Genomic DNA, 19,141 nt, shown 5'->3' on the forward strand with positions numbered 1-19,141 from the left:
TTGGTGTCGCTGCCCGTAGCCCAGAGCTCCTGGGACAAACCTGGCTACCTGATACTCTTGGAGCTAGAACCGTCATCATTTATTACCTGAAGGTATTCCTGTTTCCCTACTGGAAGGGAAGCCCTGAACTACTTTTCTGGGGAATCTAGCCCCTTTAATGCATGGGGGAATGCACAAATATGTTAACACCCAGCCCAACCAACAACTACCTTGAATCTGACTGACGTGTCCTCCTTACCTGCTCTCACCTCAGGCGTTGGGTTCCAAGACCTTTATTCTCCAGCTCCTAAAACCTACCTCAAGCCCTGCATATTATGGTGACATTCTTTCCCCACCGCTGTGAGCGTCGATAAACTCCTGGAATTGGGCACCCTGGCTTTTCCGGGTAAGAGATGGCCTCCACAGCCTCCATCCCCACACTCTTAACTCCCTGCTCTCTGCCTGGAGAAAAGATCAACATCTGGCTCTAACTTCCTTACTTCTAACAGCTGGGTTAACCCTCAAGGTCAGTTGCAGGATCTTCTAGACTTCTGGTTACTGAACACTTAAAAAGTTTCCTAGGCGCCCCATCCTGTTTGAGTTGGGTTTTCAGTGATTTGCTCCTTTGGCTCCCTCTGGTGGTCGAAGCCTCACCGACCGGCCACTGCACAAATTTGTAGTTTTGATGGTCTGCTGATTTATGGGCACAGTTCACTGGCTTCCTAAGGATATGAGGCTACAGTTTCAGTTAAGTGGTAGGGGAACTAGGCCACCTGACTCCCAGGTTAGGTTTCCTTGGGCAAACCTTCACCAGTTCTGAACGACCTGCATATTACCTTCAGGATGTCTGCTCCACAGCCTGAAAGCCCTCGGCCGTGGGAACGGGCAAATGGACAAAGGCAATTCTACCAGGAGCCTGTATTTCTATAGTACTATTGACTTTTTCTTTTTTCCTAATATTTATTTAGTATATACTCTGTGCTGGTCTTCTAAGCACTTTTCCTGTATTAATTTATTTACTTCTTAAAACAACTCTATGGGGCTAATGTGATTATTATCCCCCTTTTTTTAGAAGAAAAGATGGCCATACGTTGCTTCAAATGCCGCAACCCAGAAAGGACAATAAATATTCATTTTTCAGCTTCATGCACACAAGTTTGTGAATCACACGAGCTGTTGAGTCCTAGAGAGGCACCAGGCTTACAGCAGTGACCAAGACAAGTCTCTTTGCAGGAGCTACAGAGCCTAAGAAGAAGTGTTACTCAACTTTACTCAGAACTTTCAAACCAAGATGTTTAGAAAATTAACCAGTAACATATGGGTAAGGACAAACTTCCAAACCAACTTAGGATGGAAGAGAAAGGTTCTAGAGATGCATAGGGCATCTGAGATGGGCCAACACTGTGGTCTTCCAATAGAGGACCTACTGTCCCAGTTTCTCTGAGACTGAGGGGTCCCCCAGCATGTGGAAATTTCAGTGCAAACACCAGGAAACTTCCAGGAAAACAGGGACAGTTTGGTCACTCTATCTTCCAAAGAACTGAGATTTGCTTTGAACTACTAGAGACTCCAAGGGCCTTCTGTTTCACCTCAAAGTTCACAAGGCTCCTGATTTCATTGGCTTCCATCTTCCTTCAACCCTCATATGGGGATGGGGTCTATACATCAAGCTCTATGTCACCTTCTGGGGACTTTTCTAGTTGTTTTAGCACAAAAGAAAGAAATCCTTGGCTTCTTGCAAAGAGTAATAAGCTTGGTACCCCCAAAACAGAACTAGCAGGAATTTTTTTTTAAAGTTTGGATATAAAGGAGTTCAGAACATGCTACCCCAAAATATGCCACTTTGCCATATTGATTATTTTGAGTTAAAGGCACTTGAAAAACAGTGGGTACAAGACAGACACCCTGACCTTCCTTTTTCTTCCTGAAAATAGGTAATAAAATTCCCATGTGAAAGATGCCCTCTCTGTAGCAGAGGAAGAAACATTCTCATCACCAGAGACAGGGAGTCAAGGCTAAGAGAAATCTGTAAAAACAGACCTTTGTTAAAATAACCCTTACTTTCCTTTAGTCTCTCCATATATTTTAGTATCCTTCCATAATTGCCACTCTTTGTTCAACTTAGTATATAACCATTTCTTTGGATCTTCATTTTTCTTGTAGTAGTTCCCACACATAAAAATAAAATTCATATGCTTTTCTCCTCTTTATCTTACGTCAGTCCCAAATGGAGACCCTAGGAGGGTGGAGGAAAATTTTACACGCCCCCCCCCACCCCGTACCACAGATGAACTAATAGAATTCAGATCTCTAAAAAATTTGGAACACTAAGATGGGTGTGAGGGAAGGAAGAGATGTCACACTGTGGATGTCCCTCAGGCCCCTATTAGCCAATAAAATGGCAGCCCAAGCGGACCATGCATCTGAGCTGGTGCTCTAGTTCTTTATATACCAGAATTCTTATGGGTACTTTTAGAGAAAACAATAAGCAAATAACCTTGGCTAAAATAAATACATGACTGAAAGAACTCAGAAACAAGGTTAATTTGATCTAGCCAAGTGATTTATTTATCCTTTCTTCCATCTTGCCAAATCTAAAACAGTCATAAAAAAACAAGAAAAAAGATAACAACTTAAGTCCCTGATTTTCTTATCTCCTTTTTGTACCTTAACTAGTTAGATTTCAAATGACAAGTCATCCTGGGTTTGAGTAGGCACATAAAATCCTGTAAAAGAAGAGAACTGCCAAGGACTTGCCTCCAGGAGAGCCGGCCCTGGTCCTTCGGTAAGCCCTACCACCCACATCCTGCCCAGCTGCCAGTTTCAGACAATTGTCCCAGATCCTGAGCATTTCCAGCTTGCAATACTTGGATCCATCTTCTTCTCAATCTTGATGTTTGGCTCTGACCTCTGAATTTAATCCCTGTGTTTAGCCCCTGTAAACATGATGTTTAAACATTTTCTTCCATCATCAAGATTTCAGCTACAAACTTTGTCTTGAGACTCCTCAGAACAACCTCATAAACCTATGAGGAAGATTGCTATGATCCTAAGAACCTCTTCTTTCTCTTTTAATGACTGAGAGAGTGGGGGTGGGGGAACGGTGGGCAGAGGGAGAGGGAGAGGGAGAGAGAGAATCTTAAGCAGGCTCCATGCCCAGCGTGGAGCCCGATGCAGGGCTCCATCTCACAGCCCTGAGATCATGACCTGAGCCAAAATCAAAAGTTGGACGCTCAATGGCCTGAGCCACCCAGGTGCCCCTGAGAACCTCTTTTTATACAGCATTATCCTCGTCATTGCTTAAACATAGTCTCTTTGATTTCAAACTTAAAAGCAAAACAAAGCAGCCAGAGCCTGGCTGGCTCAGCTGGAAGAACATGCAACTCTTGATCTCGGGGTTGTGAGTTTGAGCCCCACGTTGGGCATAGAGATTACTAAAACCAAATAAACTTAAAAAAAAAAAAAAGCAAAAACAGACGATGCTGACCCAGACAAGCAAAGCAATTACAAGGCTCTAGGTAAATATTCTGAATTGTTAAAAAGAAAGGTACTGTCTAAAACCGATTCCCAGACTTGTTTTGTATTCACGTCTCCAGCCTAGAACTAATCAACAGTACAGCATGAGGAAATCACCGATAAACCTCATTTGGTATAATAAAGTGATGACCATCACTATTACTCCAAGAAAGAGGACACAGGAAGGGGGAGACATCCCTACCTAGAGAACTGCTAAGCAGGATCAATAGGAATGATCCAGGCAGTTCAAGTTTTCTAGGACCAGTGAAACCATGTCTCTTGTCCAGCACTTTCTCCAGAGGTATCTGAATCAGGTTTTGGTATCCTCGAGGTCTGGTTTTGAATGAGTGGTCAGATTCTTGGGTTCAGAAATAAGCTTCTGGGGAGAGAGGGTCCTCATCCAAGCAATGAGACAAGCTTTTTGATTAAATGCCCTCTATATCCTCCTGTGACTCTTTCATTTGCTCTGCCTCTTTCATGTCTCTCTGGGACACAGTTCATTCAATCTTTTTAAACAGAACACATCTGTTGAACCCTGCCCCAAAGAAACTTCTACTGTCTTATTTATTTTAATAGCCATGTGATCTACTAATGAACATCGAACAGCAGAGATTAAACAGAAGAAATCTCTCCCCAGTTGTGCTTTATCCATTAAACACGTGTGAATCTGTGATGATCTCGGCTTTCCTCGTGCCGAGTGACTAATTGAGTTTGAGACAGAGGCTGTCAAATGCTGGAATAGAATGATTTATGTTAAGGATATTTTCGGTCTCTGATTTATCCAGCTTCAGAGGGAAGAAAAGAAGTCATTACCATATCAGGATTGTGACAATAGGCAGTTTCTCACAATGGGATCACCCTCCTATGACTGGCCAGTCTATTAACGGAAAGCATCTTTGCTTTCACCCACTGCTCCCGGGCCAGTGATCTTGCAGATTTTTATTTGCATTTATTTCAGCTGCAACATTTATTCTATTCCCAGTTATATCCTTCCCTGAGATCTTATTGAAGCTGCCGCTGGGGACCATGGAAGTAAGTGATAACCGCAGTGGAGACCCAGCTGCTGGGCCCAGATGCTATATACCCCAGCCTGGCCCCTCTCTCAGCAACAGCAACTCAGGAATACTCCGGCTATTCATGGAAGAAACCCATTCCTGCCAGGAGCGTTATTGCCATTGCTCTCACTTGGGACTGTAAAATGGCAGTAGGTGAATAGAAATTTGAGGCTGATGTGTGTGAACTAGGTTTCTAATGCCACCCTTTTGGGGGGTCAGGTGGGGGTGGAATAGGGCAGGTGGGTCTGATTTTTTATTGTTTTAACATACACAGAGTGTACAACTCAGAACCCAAACTATGTTGACCTGTCAGCTTTAGAAATACTAATAACCATTTAAGTGCTGAATTCTGGTGACCATAGGTTTGCCTGACCCTTTTATCACAAGGAGAATTTAATCAACCAGCCAGATTTAAAAGACCAACATGGATCACAATGCAAAGAAGACTTCTGACATTTTGTGACATTGCTTCACTGGATCTTCAGCCGCCTCTGGGAGTTGTGTCTCTGATCCAGGAATAGCATCACTATTCTCCCGTCTGCAATCTCCTCCAGGCTCTACTGCTCTTATGCTGTCAGTCTTGCCCCAGGTAACCACCAGAGCACCCTCCGGCCGGCCCACTCTCCACTTCCCACCCTAGCTGGTGGTCACAGCCCCAGTCACTGACCCCTACAAGGTGTTTCTGATACCATGTTAGATGGGTCTTCAGTGATGCGCAAGGAAATGGACGCAAAATACATCCAGGGGGTTAGATACCCAGGAGTGAGGCATTCAAAGGACAGGTGTTCACATCTCAGGGTAACAGTGGAAAGTAGTTTTCCCCTCACCTGCCTCCTCTTTCATGTTCTACCCCTCATGTCCCCATCAGGTGTCCAGTGCCTCCAAGTGGCCTCCACAGCTCTGCAGCAACTCTCCATATTATCTGCTCCCCTGTGAAGGACCCCATTCTCTTTTCTTTCCCCAACAACGCTGCTCAGAACATCCATCAATAAGAATCATGCAGTGTTTGGGCTGTGACTCTCAGCTGTAGCAGATAGAAACTCATCTCACACTTAAACCACACAGGAAATTTACATAGATGGGAAGTTCAAGGGGCGAACTAACTCAAGGCATCATTGGATGCAGGAGTTTAGACAGTGTCCTCAGAAATCTAGCACCATTTCTCAGCTCTGCCTTTCTTGGTCTCAGCTTCATTTTAAGGTGCCGCCTTCCCTGTGTGTTAGCAAAGTGGATCGCCTGCAGCTCTAGATTCACTTCATCTTTATGGCTAGTGGTCCCAATAATTCCAATACAAATCCCAGGGTGTACTCTGGTTGATCTTGCTTAATCATGTGTCACACCTAAACTGTTTACTATGGCCGGGTGGATTGTGTATTCTAATTAGTTGGCCTTATGTCATACACTCACCCTAAAGCACTTAGAACGGGCTCCCCAGTGAAATTAGGGGTTTTGTTGCCACAAGGAGGTGGGTCAAGAGGCATGCAGGGCAAACACAATGATAGCTATGATACCAGTCCTTTATACTGATTACAACGCCTCAGCCCAGATGAATAGGTCCATAGTGGAGAAGCCTCCTCCATTAACAACAGGTTAGTAGGATATGGGGACTTTTCAAACAATTCTAGTCATATTCCCTGCATGCTGCTATTAATTGCAGCGATATCTAACCCCCTTAAAGTATTATAATATGTGGAATATTCCTCCTGGAATGGACCCTGCTTGGGTATCGTTCTCTAAAGCAACAGTACTCAAATTTGTTTTTCAGCACCATGACTGTCTTCAAATAAAATTGCATGTAAATTCCAATATCTAAAATAGAAGTGAGGGGCTCTCACCTACAGCTGACAGTTGGAAGTGCTGAAGCATAGAGGTAGGCAGACGCAGATATGGCGCCCAGCCCTCTCCCACTCGGTGGTGCCTAGGGTGCATCTTCGGAACCCCTGGGATTCCTGAAAGAACAGTTTGCAAACAATAGATCCAACTGCTCTGGACACAAGGCTTGGAGGTCAGCTTAACTAACATTTGTAGGTAACTCAGTTCCCTTATCATAACCATATGTGAAGGAACTCAATGATGACACCAACTCAGCGGAGAAACTGAGTTTCAGCAGGGTTAAGTAGGCTTCCCAAAGCCATACGGCTGGGTCTGTAAGTGGTAAAGCTAAAATTCAACCCAGTACTACTTATTCCCAAACCAGTCCCCTTATCTCTACCTGTTAGAAACTCAGCACATAGGATAGAACATTGATTGAAAAAAGCAGGACACAATGTTACATATGTCTAATATGATCTTACCTATTTAAAATATAAATGCATGATTAAATTATTAGAAGACTGAAAGGGAATATACTCATGCGTTTTTTAACAGATCATCTGGGTTGGTAATTATAATGTTGATAATAATAGCTAAAATCTAAGTGCTTACTACATGTCAGAGACTTTGCTAAGGATATTATAAATTGTCTTATTAAATCCTCATGAAAACCACTTGGGGCCAGATATTATTATTTTTCTCATTTTACAAAACAGGAAATGGTAAATGACTTGCCCAAAGTCATACAGCTTCTGAGTTCTGGGCTCAAACTCAATTTCTGAAGACCTCGCTCATAACCATACACTCTGGTGCTTTTCACTAATAATGGACATGTATTTATTTCTCAGTAAGATAAAAAATTAAAGATTAAGATAAAATCAGACCTGGAAGCAAATTTTCTTCAACATATGATTAACGGGCAGGATATAGGAACTTACTGGGCTTGATGCATTGTCCATCATACAGGTTAACCTGGTCTACAGGGCCTTTCAGCCTACCCTGGGCCAAGTGCCTGCAGGACACACCACCCTGCAAACATCCAGCCATGAGAAGCACCCTCCTTCGCAGTCGCTTAGCACATCCCCTCCCTGGGAATCCTCGCTGGGTGATCTGCTTCAGAACTAAGGTTATATGACAGGGATCTAATCATTGTTGGTTTGAACCAACCTTTCTATTTTCCCAGGCTCTGATTTAGTGCCTGCTTCTCTTCTAGCCTCTTTTTGCTACCAAGTCTCCAACTCACCTGCAGGCAGAACCTACATTCCTCACTTGGAGGTAGCCTTCAAAGGATGGGCTGCAAGTGTCCACAAATCACAGCCACAGCTTCAGAAAAAGGGCAGAAAAGGCACAGTTGCCAGAATAATTTCCCCTTGACCAGCTAACATGTCAGCTCTGGCCAGTCTCCTGACCAAGGCCCCAGCACCTCTTGGCTCTGTTGATTTCCCTGGTAACGTGTCTGCTCTAGGAGCAGGTGGCTGGTGAGTGCTCCTCCGTAACTGCCCCTCTGTGGCACTTCCCTGGCTCAATCCTTGCCCAGCGCAATCCTGGTGTCTTCAACGGGACACTGAGCTGATTATGCCTTCCTGACATCCTCAATGCTGTCCTGTAGGCGAAGCAATTCCGAGAGCTGGATTTTTGCGTCCAGCGGGAGTAGTGCTGACAGCCACTCTGTCAGCCAGCTCACAGATGTTTCTGGCCTGTGGCTTCCTTCTCGTGGAACGGGTCTCATTGGTCAACCTAGAGCCCAGGTATGGCGGCTGAGCTGTCAAAGATGGCTGGTCCAGAGCAAGTCTACGTGATTGATGACCCTCTGTGGAGTCTAGTCTTTGGTGACTATGGACCTTCCCTGGCTGGTCACCGGGCAAGGACAGTATAGTGCAGCAATCCCCCAAACAGTACTCCTTACAATAACATCTGCTGAGACAGTGATATATTACAAAGGAGGAAAAAGTGTCTGTTATTAAATGAGTTTGGAAAATTCTGCCTCCGTGACCTTTATTGGAGATTCACAGCTCCCATTAGAATATTCAGGGGCCTGTGAAATCTTGAATAAAGAAACCTGCTTAACTATGCTCTAACCTTGTTTATAAGGCCACAGCTCACCCCTCTGTCCCCCAGAACTCCTAGTTGCCTCACACCGGACACTGGTATTCTAATGAGCTGTCTGGAAAAACTCGGTGGCCTAAGAGTAGAGCCAGGTAGTCATCTGGTTATGTCTCTGGTCAGCTCTGTGTGAGTCCCTTCACTTCTCTGGGTCTCAATGTCTTCATCTGTAAAACGGGGGCTAGATTAAGACTAGTTTTAAATCAATCCTGAAGGAACCCCAAAGTGTCCATGGATCTACGTTAGGTGTTTCCTCAGGGGATGAAGTAGAAAAGAGGTCAGACCCCCTGGGCCCCACCTGGCATAGCATATATAACGAAGCTTCCTTGTAAGAGAGCCTGTAAAGAAATTCGTTTTGGAAGAGAAGGCAGTGGGAAAGGGACAGAAAGGGAGGAAGAGTATGAGGATGTCCATTGCTGTCTTGTTCCCCTGACTCCCACAGTACTGTCTGGCGCTCCCAGCTTGGGCTCCCCAGCACCCCCACTCTTCCCATTCCCCCGCCCCCCCACACACACACACTCTCAGATCCTCTGCTAACCGAAGGCTCGACATGATATGGTCTGACACCACCATGTTGCCAGCAAACCTCTCTTCCCCAAAGTGAAGCCTATGAGCTACCCAGCTGCTCATTAAAATGCAGATTCCTGGGTTTCGCCTTAAACCTCCTGAATCAGAATTCAGGGAGAAGGGACTTGAGAGTCTGCATTTTAACAAAATCCCCAGTAGATTCTTAGCTGTTCTGATGTTTCAGATCCACTGCCCAGGTCTTGGGAGCTGGGAAATTTCCACCCCCGAGGCATTTGACGCCCCCCCTCCCCGGCTCTGGCATGGTGCTAGAACTCAGTGACAGCCCCCACCACAGATGGGGTGCATGGGCCCGGGGCGAACCTCATAAACATGCCCAGAGCAGGCTGGGAGGGAGGCCTGGGGATGAAGGTCCAATGGTGGCTGTTAGGAAAAGGAAGTCTAGGATGAACACAGGGTGTTAAAACACTGTAGTGAAGGAGGTCGGAGCTGCAGGAAGCCCAAAAGCAAGCTAGGGAAGGTCTGTGTGGCCAACACGAGAGAGAGAAAGGCTGGCTGAGTTGTAGAGATTCAGGGCAACACGTGGCTGGGTTTTTTGTGTTCTTTTTAACGTGTTGTGACAGGATATTCATGTATTCCCAGCTCGTGTTGGCAGAAGCTGACAAATCCATGAGAGATGGCAGGAAAGCAGCAGAAACAGGTTGGCTCAAAAAGAATCCCTTCCCTACTTTCCTCTTCCCCCAAAGTGCACGTTACTCCAGAGGTCACCGGGAAAGGGCACATGGTCTTTTGGGATAGTTCCTCCCTCATTCCCCCCCCCCCCCGCCCCATGCACCAGAGGGTCATGAGGTGGGCAGCCCCCAGAGTACCCCACAAGGATGCCCCACAAGGACACAGGTCCGTGCAACTTCTCTGTCTTTCTGAAACTAAAGAGCCGTCGGATGGAACCTAGTCAACAAATAACAGCTAGAGAGCTTTCTGGGGTTCATGATCATGTGCTGGAGATACAAGCAGATCAGGATGAAATCACTAGGGAAGGTCCCTAAATCCCAGCAGCCAGTTGCTCTCTAGTGGGTTTTGGCTTTTCCACCTTAGTGATGTCAGTGACCTCAGATGTCCATCCATCTTTCCTCCCCCGTCACATACAGTATGTGGCTAAGAGAGTGGGTTCGGGTGTCAGACAGACTTGGGGTTGAATCCTAGCCCCGTGGCTCATGTGCTGGGCAGGTCAGGGCCCTCCCAAAGCTAAGGGTGGGTAAGTGTTCTCATTTGCCTCAGGGGTAACAATGGGAGCCTCACTAAGATCTTTCCAAAGATTCAGTGAAGCTATGACTGGGCAGTCCTTAGCACTGCGCTTCTTAACACATTTAGATTTTTATTGTAATTTTTAATATGTGCTGCAGGCCTCCAACTAAGGCCCTTTCAAATTCACGTAGCAGAGAGGGCTCAAAACCTTCCTTAATGGTCAGAAGTTATTGACCTGAACTGAAGGACAGGGAGAAGACAAGAGCCTGCAGAGGGAGAAATGCAGGAACTCACATTTGCATAAAATAAGGAGAGCAGGGATTTGAAAGAGACTTGGGTGCCTTTCACACTAGTTCCTACACAATTCAGAGAAAGATGGGTTTTCTCCTTTGTTCTACTGGAACTCAGTAGAGTAACACAAAATAAAAAAACAGTAAGACAAACCAACCAATTTTCCTCATAAACGAGAAAAAAAAAATGCGTGCAGAATTCTAGGATGTTGACTGGAAGAGATACAGATGGGAATGAAAAGTTTGTGAAAAGGCATCCACAGGTCCTTAATGGGATACGCCTTCTCTAATTCCATCAGGCTGTCCCCGACTTGGTCACAGGCTCAGCCTTGCTCCTCCCTCTGTCTGGGTAACAAGCCTCAGAATCACCAGGAGGACTTGTGGAAACAAAGAGCTCTGGGCTCACCCACCGGGTTTTGCATTTGGGGGTTCAGGGGTGGGGCCTGAGAGTTTGCATTTCTCCCAATTCTCAGTGGGGCTGCTGCTGGGGGGGTTGGGGGAGTTACTGTGAATTGCATGGGTCTAACTCCATCCCTGGTCATTTACTGAACCTCTTTAGGCCTCAGGTGCCTCATCTGTAAACTGGGGATAAGAACATCAACTTCACGAGGTTCTTGTGAGGATTAAATTAGTTACCCCTCATAAACTGCTTAGGACACTTTCTGGAATTTATTAAGCTCTCAATAAATGCGGGCCATATAAACCATAATCCCAGAGAAGGGGTTGCAATAAGGATGCACTTTGCTCTAAAATCCTCCATGCTTGCTTTGTAGAACCCAAGTTGGCCCTCAAGACAGGTTCTTTTCTCCGTGGGTTCATCACTATATCTTTTCAAGCTCTATTAAAATTCACAGCACCTAAAATGTACTGAGGACCCGGTGTGAACTAGGAAAACTAAGCAATACTAAGCAAGACCTGGGGTCTTTCTGTCACCTTCGCGACCATCCTGTGAAACGGGACTATCATCCTGCCCTTGCAGATGAGGAGAAGGAGACTGCCAGAGTACCTCACAGCTGACATATCCTACTCTGCGCCCCACAGCTTCCAAGTGGCCAAACTGGGGTTTGAGCCTTCGAATCCCATTTGACGGGAGAGCCTACGCCCTTCACTCCAGACACAGCAAAGAGATTTCATCGCCCAGTCATCCCATCTGCTAACAGTCGCCCGAGGCAGGGGATTTTGAGGCATAAATATCCTGGTTCAAGGGGAAGGACCGCTGGAATTGATTAGAAATGTCTAGCTGCCATGCAGCTAGAGAGGGGGGTGTTAACACATAGGCCAGATATTTGCTGTGCCTGCACTTTGCTATGGCAACACAGATGGTGGTAAAGGTTTCCTAATTTTATTGAAGATTATATTTAAATACACACAAATCAGGTGAATGCCTCCAGGAGTTACTAATGATTTCAGATCTGAGCTCCTCTGCCCACTGTAATTTCATTTACATGGCATTTCAGTGCACACCAATGCAGGCAAAGAGTCATGTGACTAAGGCACATCTGTAGATGATCCCAAACCATTTTTTGTTGTTGTTGCCGTTTTAGAGTTCCAGCAGGGATACCGTGCTTTCAAACTGTCGATAGACTATCTGACATGATTGATAGATATTCTAGCAAGTTTCTGGACCGTATGCAAGGATTTAAAGAGGAAGGAGAGATTCCATCTTCAGGTGAAACTGGAAACACAAAGCTTTAAACTTCTGAAGTTGATTCCTGATGCTGTGAAGGTATTTTCCAATTCCCTTAAGCCCATGGTTCTCCAGTGCTAATGCATGGGAAACACTGGCACTGGGAAGTTTGTTTAAAAAGCGGATTTTAATGGAGGGGGAGATGAACCATGAGAGACTATGGACTCTGAGAAACAAACCGAGGGTTTTAGAGGGGAGGGGGGTGGGAGGATGGGTTAGCCCGGTGATGGGTATTAAGGAGGGCACATATTGCATGGAGCACTGGGTGTTATACGCAAACAATGAATCACAGAACACTATATCAAAAACTAATGATGTAATGTATGGCGACTAACATAACATAATAAAATAAAATTTAAAAAAAAAAGCAGATTTCCAGTTCCCCTCGGGGATCCTAAGCCTGACTGTCAGGGATGGGGCCAGGCAATCCACACTTTAAACAGCACCGCAGTCTTAGGACCACACCTGGGAAGCCCTGCCTTCAGCCATGCTATAGAATAGCAATGCTCCCTGTTTGTCAATACGAGGAAATCTTGTACTCAAAAAATTTCTCAGACACCCCTTGGCAGCATTTGGGAAAATGCAGGATGGCCAAAATTTACAATTCATTTTGTATGATTGTAGATAAATATGTGGTTTATTTACTGTAATAGGGTATATATGGATATTTGAGAAAGAATAAGAACTCTGTGTAAAAGATAGTGTTTAAGCCATCTATATGCAATGCACAGTGCACGTATGGATTTAAGAGCTTTTGCAGATACTCTGCTAACCTTCCCGCCACCCCTCCCCCAACCCTGCCAGCCCACTCTGCCGGGAGATGCCCACAGGCCAAGGTGGGAAATCCCTGACTACAGTTTTGATTCCTGCCCACTCTTTAGCACAGTTGTCTCTTGGCATGTGGAAGGCACATCACTCACCTGAGAGGGAGAGAAGAGAAGTCATATTCATTGAGCCCTTATGTGACAGGAGTGGGTCCATATTGGCTGGCTTATATACATATTTTCATTCAAAAGCAGGAGTCCAATTCTTTCTTCTATCATCTGCATCAATAGAGTAGAAATCCAATTTGATTAATAAATCCTCATTTTACTATAAAATCAGATATCTCCACCTCTTATATCTCCATTCCAGTTTTTATGCTTTATGTGACTAAAACTCACATTTGAAAATAATATCGAATCCGAAAATGGTGTTGGGCATTTGGCGAGCAAAGCCCTATGCTGACAACAATAAAGACCTCACAAAAATCAGCTTCGGGTGAGTACAAGGGATTCTCATCACTGAAGAGGCATTCACTTGGATATTTTTGGATGGTTCCTATTCTGTTTGCCAAAATCAAAACTCTTCTCATCTTCAGAAACGGAGAAACAGGAAGGCGGGATCATCTTTCCTTAATAAAGAGTAACCGGGTTCTAACAGATGTGGCTTAAATAAGGTGATGATCCAAATTACATTTTGCTTAAATTCACATTCAGATTGGCTGAGAAATCCCTCGGGAGACGGTGGGAGAGCCGCCGGTCTAGAATTCAAAATTTCCAGAGAAAATCTATCAAGCCTGTGCGGACAATAAGAAAATGGATGTCCACAAAAGACAAAGGGAAAGACACACCACTGTCAGTCACCAGGAAGTCCTGCCTGGCCCTGAAGGCCACGTGTCTGTCTGATACTGTCATTAAGTGGTAAGAGGGAGGACTTGGCCTGGGGCGAAGACCCGACCTTCAGGACACCAGGACAAAAGTGTTCAGACAGCCGGCCCCATCGACTCCGTTCTGATCATTTCCAGCAAGGCTCAGCTCTGACTGAAGACCATCAGGCTCGTAGGGGGCTGAGCCGAGCTCATTAAGAAATGCTTGGAGGCTGATGAGAAAGGAGAGTGTCATCGGGAGAATTTATTTTTTTATTGTTATGTTTGTAATGACCTTTCCCCTCTGTTGCTCTCTGACCTGGCTGTTTCAATCACACAGACACGGGAACGAAGCTCAAAACTGGAAAAACCTCAACCAGGAGATGGTTTAGGAGCCTCTCCCTTTGTGGTGCGGTGGGAGGGAGAGCAGATGAGAAGAAATCTCTGCAGTGAGACAGATTGCCTCTGGGCTTTAGCTGACGAAGGGTTAACAGGACATCAGGTCCAGTTTCCTGCTCAGCCCTTTAATTGCTGCAGCCAGGGAAACATTTGAGGGAGAGAGGGCTGTTACTGGGGGCCTCATTTTTCAAAGACCTGTCAGAAAGCTGGTCCACAGAATGCGTTGGATACAGAAACCAGGAACTGGGTCTCTCTTCCAAATTCAGATGACTCAGATTCTATTGACTTGTCCCTCCGCAGAAACTCTCTAGTCGTTGACTACCCTGCTCCTTCCAGCTGTTATTAGATTATTTCCCAAAAGAGGCACCACACATAGAGGGTGTGTGTGCGCGCGCGCGCGCGCGCGTGTGTGTGTGTGTGTGTGTGTGTGTGTGTGTGTGTGTGTGTGTGATTTTAGAGGAGGCTTCCCAAAGACGAGCATGCATGAGTCATTAGAGGGCTTATTAAAACAGCAACAGGCCCACTGTGAGTTGTTTCAGTAGATCTGGGTGAGGCCCAGAAACACGCATTTCTAACAATTTCCAGGCTGTGCTGCTGCCGGTGGTCTTAGGACCACTTTGTGAGAACCACTGTTCTAAAATATACTTTCCGCTGTCCTCTTTCTGCCTGAATAGAATCACACACGCACACACACACACACCAGCATAATAAACATCACATATTACATGTTTAAAATGCCAATTATCATTATTAATAACTACTTTGAGTACCCACTGTGTGTCGGCACTATTAATTTTTCAAGGCAGGGATTGGTGCCCATTTTACCAAATTAAAGCCTGATCCAGACCAAATCTGACTCCTAAGCCCATATTCCTAACTACTTTAATACTTTCTTAAGAAGTAATAAAACAATGAGTCAAAACCAACCTACAAGTATTTTTAAGTAATGTCTTTTCTATATTCTAATAAGATATATACTGTCCTAACACTAAGTAGAATAATATAAACCTTCTTTTTCCTTATGTCATTTAGAGCCAAAAAATGCATATCAAAGGAATATTGCAAAAGTAACCAGCCGACAAATATGTACTGAGCTCTTCCTGGATGCTTGAGGACCACACGACAAGCCAGCTTCCTGATCCAGTGCGCCTGAAACAATTACGGAAGAGTCTAAGATTAGTGTAAATGTCAGATATGAGGGCCACAAGATTCACTTTTGCCTTGATAATTAGTAGTCCGTGCCAAACAGAACGTGGTACCAAAACAGTGTCTCGGCGCAGTGGTTCGCAAGCTTTAGGTAGCATGACAGTCACCCCAAGGACCAGTTGAAACACACATGGCCACCTCCCAGTTTGTGATTTAGCAGGACTGGTGGGAAGCCCAAGAATTTGCACTACTAATAATTTATCAAGTGATGCTGAAGCTGCTGGTCCTGAGACCATACTTTAAGAACCACTGTTTTAGGGCGCCTGGGTGGCTCAGTCGTTAAGTGTCTGCCTTCGGCTCAGGTCATGATCGCAGGATCCTGGGATCGAGCCCCTCATCGGGCTCCCTGCTCAGAAGGAAGCCTGCTTCTCCCTCTCCCACTCCCCCTGCTTGTGTTCCCTCTCTCGCTGTGTCTCTCTCTGTCAAATAAATAAATAAATAAATAAATACATAAATAAAATTAAAAAAAAAAAGAACCACTGTTTTAGGACAAGGCTTCCTGGATTAACTCAGCTTCTCTGAGTCATCTTTTATTCACTGATTCAGCAGACATTGCTGGAGTGTCTACTATATGGGAAGCTCCTTTTTTTTTAATTTAAAAGATTTTATTTATTTATTTGACAGAGACAGAGAGTACAAGCAGGCGGAGCTGCAGGCAGAGAAGGAGACTGAGCAGGGAGCACAGTTGAGAGGCTCCATTCCAGGACCCTGGGATCATGACCTGAGCCAAGGCAGACGCCCAACCAACTGAGCCACCCAGGCGCCCCGAAGCTTCTTTTTTGTTCTGAAGATAAAGCTGTAACCTAAGAAGAAAAAAAATCTCTGCCCTCATAGAACTCACTATCTAGAAGTGACAGCCAACCAGAAATAACAAATATATAATGTGACCGGGGATCCAAAGAAAGACCAAAAAAGTGGGCAGATGGAGGGATGCTATTTTAGTGGGGTGTTCACCTCTCTGAGGAGATAGTATCCATCAGGGCAGAGAACAAGCCAGTGTGGATGTATAGGTGAAGAGAGTTCCAAAGGGGAATGGGCAAATACAAAGGCCCTGAGGCAGAAATGTGCTCAGTGTATTCAAGGAGAACTAAGGAGATGGGTGGCAGAAGGGGGTTGTGCAAGAGAGGGAGTGGTAGGAGATGAAATTCAGATTTAATAGGAATCAGCATTTTTTAAAATGCTCCCCAGGAGAATCCAATACACATCCAGGTTTGGAAATGACTTCTCAGTTGCACTTATTTCTAAAGCTCATCCAACTTTTCTCAGTTCTCATCCGTACTACTTTGGTGTGCGAGCTGAGTGTGGACACATCCCTGGAGCACAAAAACAAAGAATGCATTCTCCCAGGGTAAGGTTTATTGGGCACGCCCAGGGACTGAGCTCTGCACGATTGTCATTCAAAGAAATCATTTCTTCCTCTGAACCTAGCTTGCATACTGAGTGTGGAAATGGAAGAAAAGGGCTGAATCCAAAGAGGAAGGAAGAGCTTTTGGTGACAGACAAGACATGGAGACACAAGAGGGAAAGAACAGATATGCATGGCTATCCAGGGGATCGTAGAGAAGGAATGGAGTTTACACGGGACGACGTGGGGTCTGTTCTTATACACGAGTCTATGTGAATCAAATGGAAGTGAACGCGTGTTGGGGAGGAGGGGGAAAATGTTTGGAAAAAACGGTCATGACTCTGTATGCAAACAGGTGACAAACGAAGCCCCCCAATGAAAGAAGGTCCCTGAAGAAGTAGAGGAGGAGGAGCATGAAAGGCCAGGACTAGGTCATAGTGGGGAGAGCTGGCCCAGGGGAGGAAGAAGAGACAGAATGAAAAGCAGAGTGTAGGAGAGGTACACCACCCCACCAGCCCATTACCCTAAAGTGCTATTTCCCACAAAGCTGCCGCAAGCACAAACCGGGCAAAGAGCAGTTCTCCAGTCCTTCGAGAACACATGGGTATGGAACCAGCTGGCTTTGCAAGAGGGATCTGGCATTATGGAGGACGCTTGATCCCATAAACAAGTCAGACTCAATTATTTTATATCAAAACAATATCTTAGCTTTTAACGAGCACAACTGCCAATACCCAGAGTCACGCATTATGAATCACTATTTGCTCCTTCCTACACTTTCTAATTTCCTGCTAAGGAGACAGGGCTGAATGGGGTCATTAATCTGAATTAGAAATACTGTGACCTGCTCTGCACTTTGCTCGCTAACACTGTGTGGCAGAGCTGGATCCGGGGCGGGGGGGGGGGGGGGGGGGGGGGCGGGGAGAGTTTACTTTCTATACTTCTGAGGAAGGGGTGGGGCGGTGGGGGAGATGCTGACCGAGTTTTCACTGTTAAGGCCTCTTTGATTCTGGATGCCATTTGGCCATCTCACATTGGGCTTTGAAATCATTGCTCTCATTTTGATGCTTTTGTTGGAGCCGTTGTCAAATGACAAGCTTTGCTCAGCCTCTGTCTGGAACTCCAGAAGACTCCCCCAGGCAGCCTAAAATAATGTGCTCCCCTTGTTAGAAAAGGGTGACTTGTGTATTGTTCGGGCTGCATTGGCATAGCTCAGTGGACGTTTCCCTGGTGATGCTGTGGAGGGAAGACTGAGGGAAATGGGACCTTCAAGGCAGTTGGTGCAGTAAAGTCTCTCTTGCAACTGTTTGTGTATTTCAGAGGGACTACAGTGAATGGTCCTTGGAAAAGCATCACTGCAAAGCAGACTTACTATGTGGGCTGGGAAAATACACAGAGAAAAAACTCAAGCTTATTAATTTACCTTCTTTTTAGGACTCTGGTAAAAATTTTGATGGACTTTCTGGGGCTAATGGGAACTGGGGACTCTCTTCAGAGGCCCACCAGCCCTGTTTTCCCCAGGGCCCCAAAACAGAACTGCAGATTAAAGCAGACACCGAGGTCCATAGCCTTTGGCCAAAAGATGCTGTTCTTGACCTACCTCACCCTGCTCTGACCACTAATTGGTCACACCATTTACTGCTAACAATGCTACCGGTAGAAACTCACTAGAAGTAAAAAGTGAGTTCCAAAGGGGTGGAAAAATTCCCGACAGCCAGGTCTGGGAGGGTCAGTCTGCAGGTGCAGCCCCAACCTTCTGAGGCCATTAAGAAGAACATCTGCATTCCCTCAAGTCACTCTTGGATGTCTCCCCCAGACCCAGAATGCAGAGCTGAAGGAACTATGGTCTGAACTGAGTCATTCATCTGTCCTTTCTGCTGGGCCCCACCACGCCATTCCAGAGTCCTTAAAGCTGGGAGGATGGGATCCTCAAATTTTCTTTATGGTTTGTGCATGGAAACTTTTCCCTTTTGGACTCATCCCTGGCCTCCCTCCCACCCCCTTCCATGGTCCTGGGTGGTGAGGTCCTTGAAACAGCTCTAACTGCAGCCTTGCCCTGAATCTCCTGAACCAGCCGGCCTCCCACTGCCCCCTCCACGTGCCCCACTGCTTCCTGAGAGACCCAGAGGTGACCACAGTCAACTTGCTTTGGAGCCTTGGGTATTGGGGGTTTTGTTGCTGCCCTAAGGCTCTGGAAAACTTGAGTAATTTTCTGTGGTCACAACCCCAGGGTCCCCAGTCAGGGTAATTATAAGTCAATCACTCTCCTTCCAACTCTGGTTCCTCTTCCCTTTGGGCAGGTAAAATCATTACCATGGCTCCTTTCTCCCCTCAGCGAGATATTTATACAGG

The 19,141-nt window shown here is 45.7% G+C and overlaps 1 long non-coding RNA gene across 1 annotated transcript in view; it reads right to left on the minus strand.

Moving 5' to 3' along the window:
* Positions 1 to 13,147: 13,147 nt before the first annotated feature.
* Positions 13,148 to 19,141, minus strand: part of LOC113937063 — a 447,938-nt gene continuing 441,944 nt past the window's right edge. The window contains exon 8 of the long non-coding RNA XR_003524474.1: positions 13,148 to 13,255. This is a non-coding gene — a long non-coding RNA (uncharacterized LOC113937063). The remainder of the gene's footprint in view (positions 13,256 to 19,141) is intronic.

Source organism: Zalophus californianus, chromosome 8 (assembly GCF_009762305.2).
Source record: "Zalophus californianus isolate mZalCal1 chromosome 8, mZalCal1.pri.v2, whole genome shotgun sequence".
Taxonomy (NCBI): domain Eukaryota; kingdom Metazoa; phylum Chordata; class Mammalia; order Carnivora; family Otariidae; genus Zalophus; species Zalophus californianus.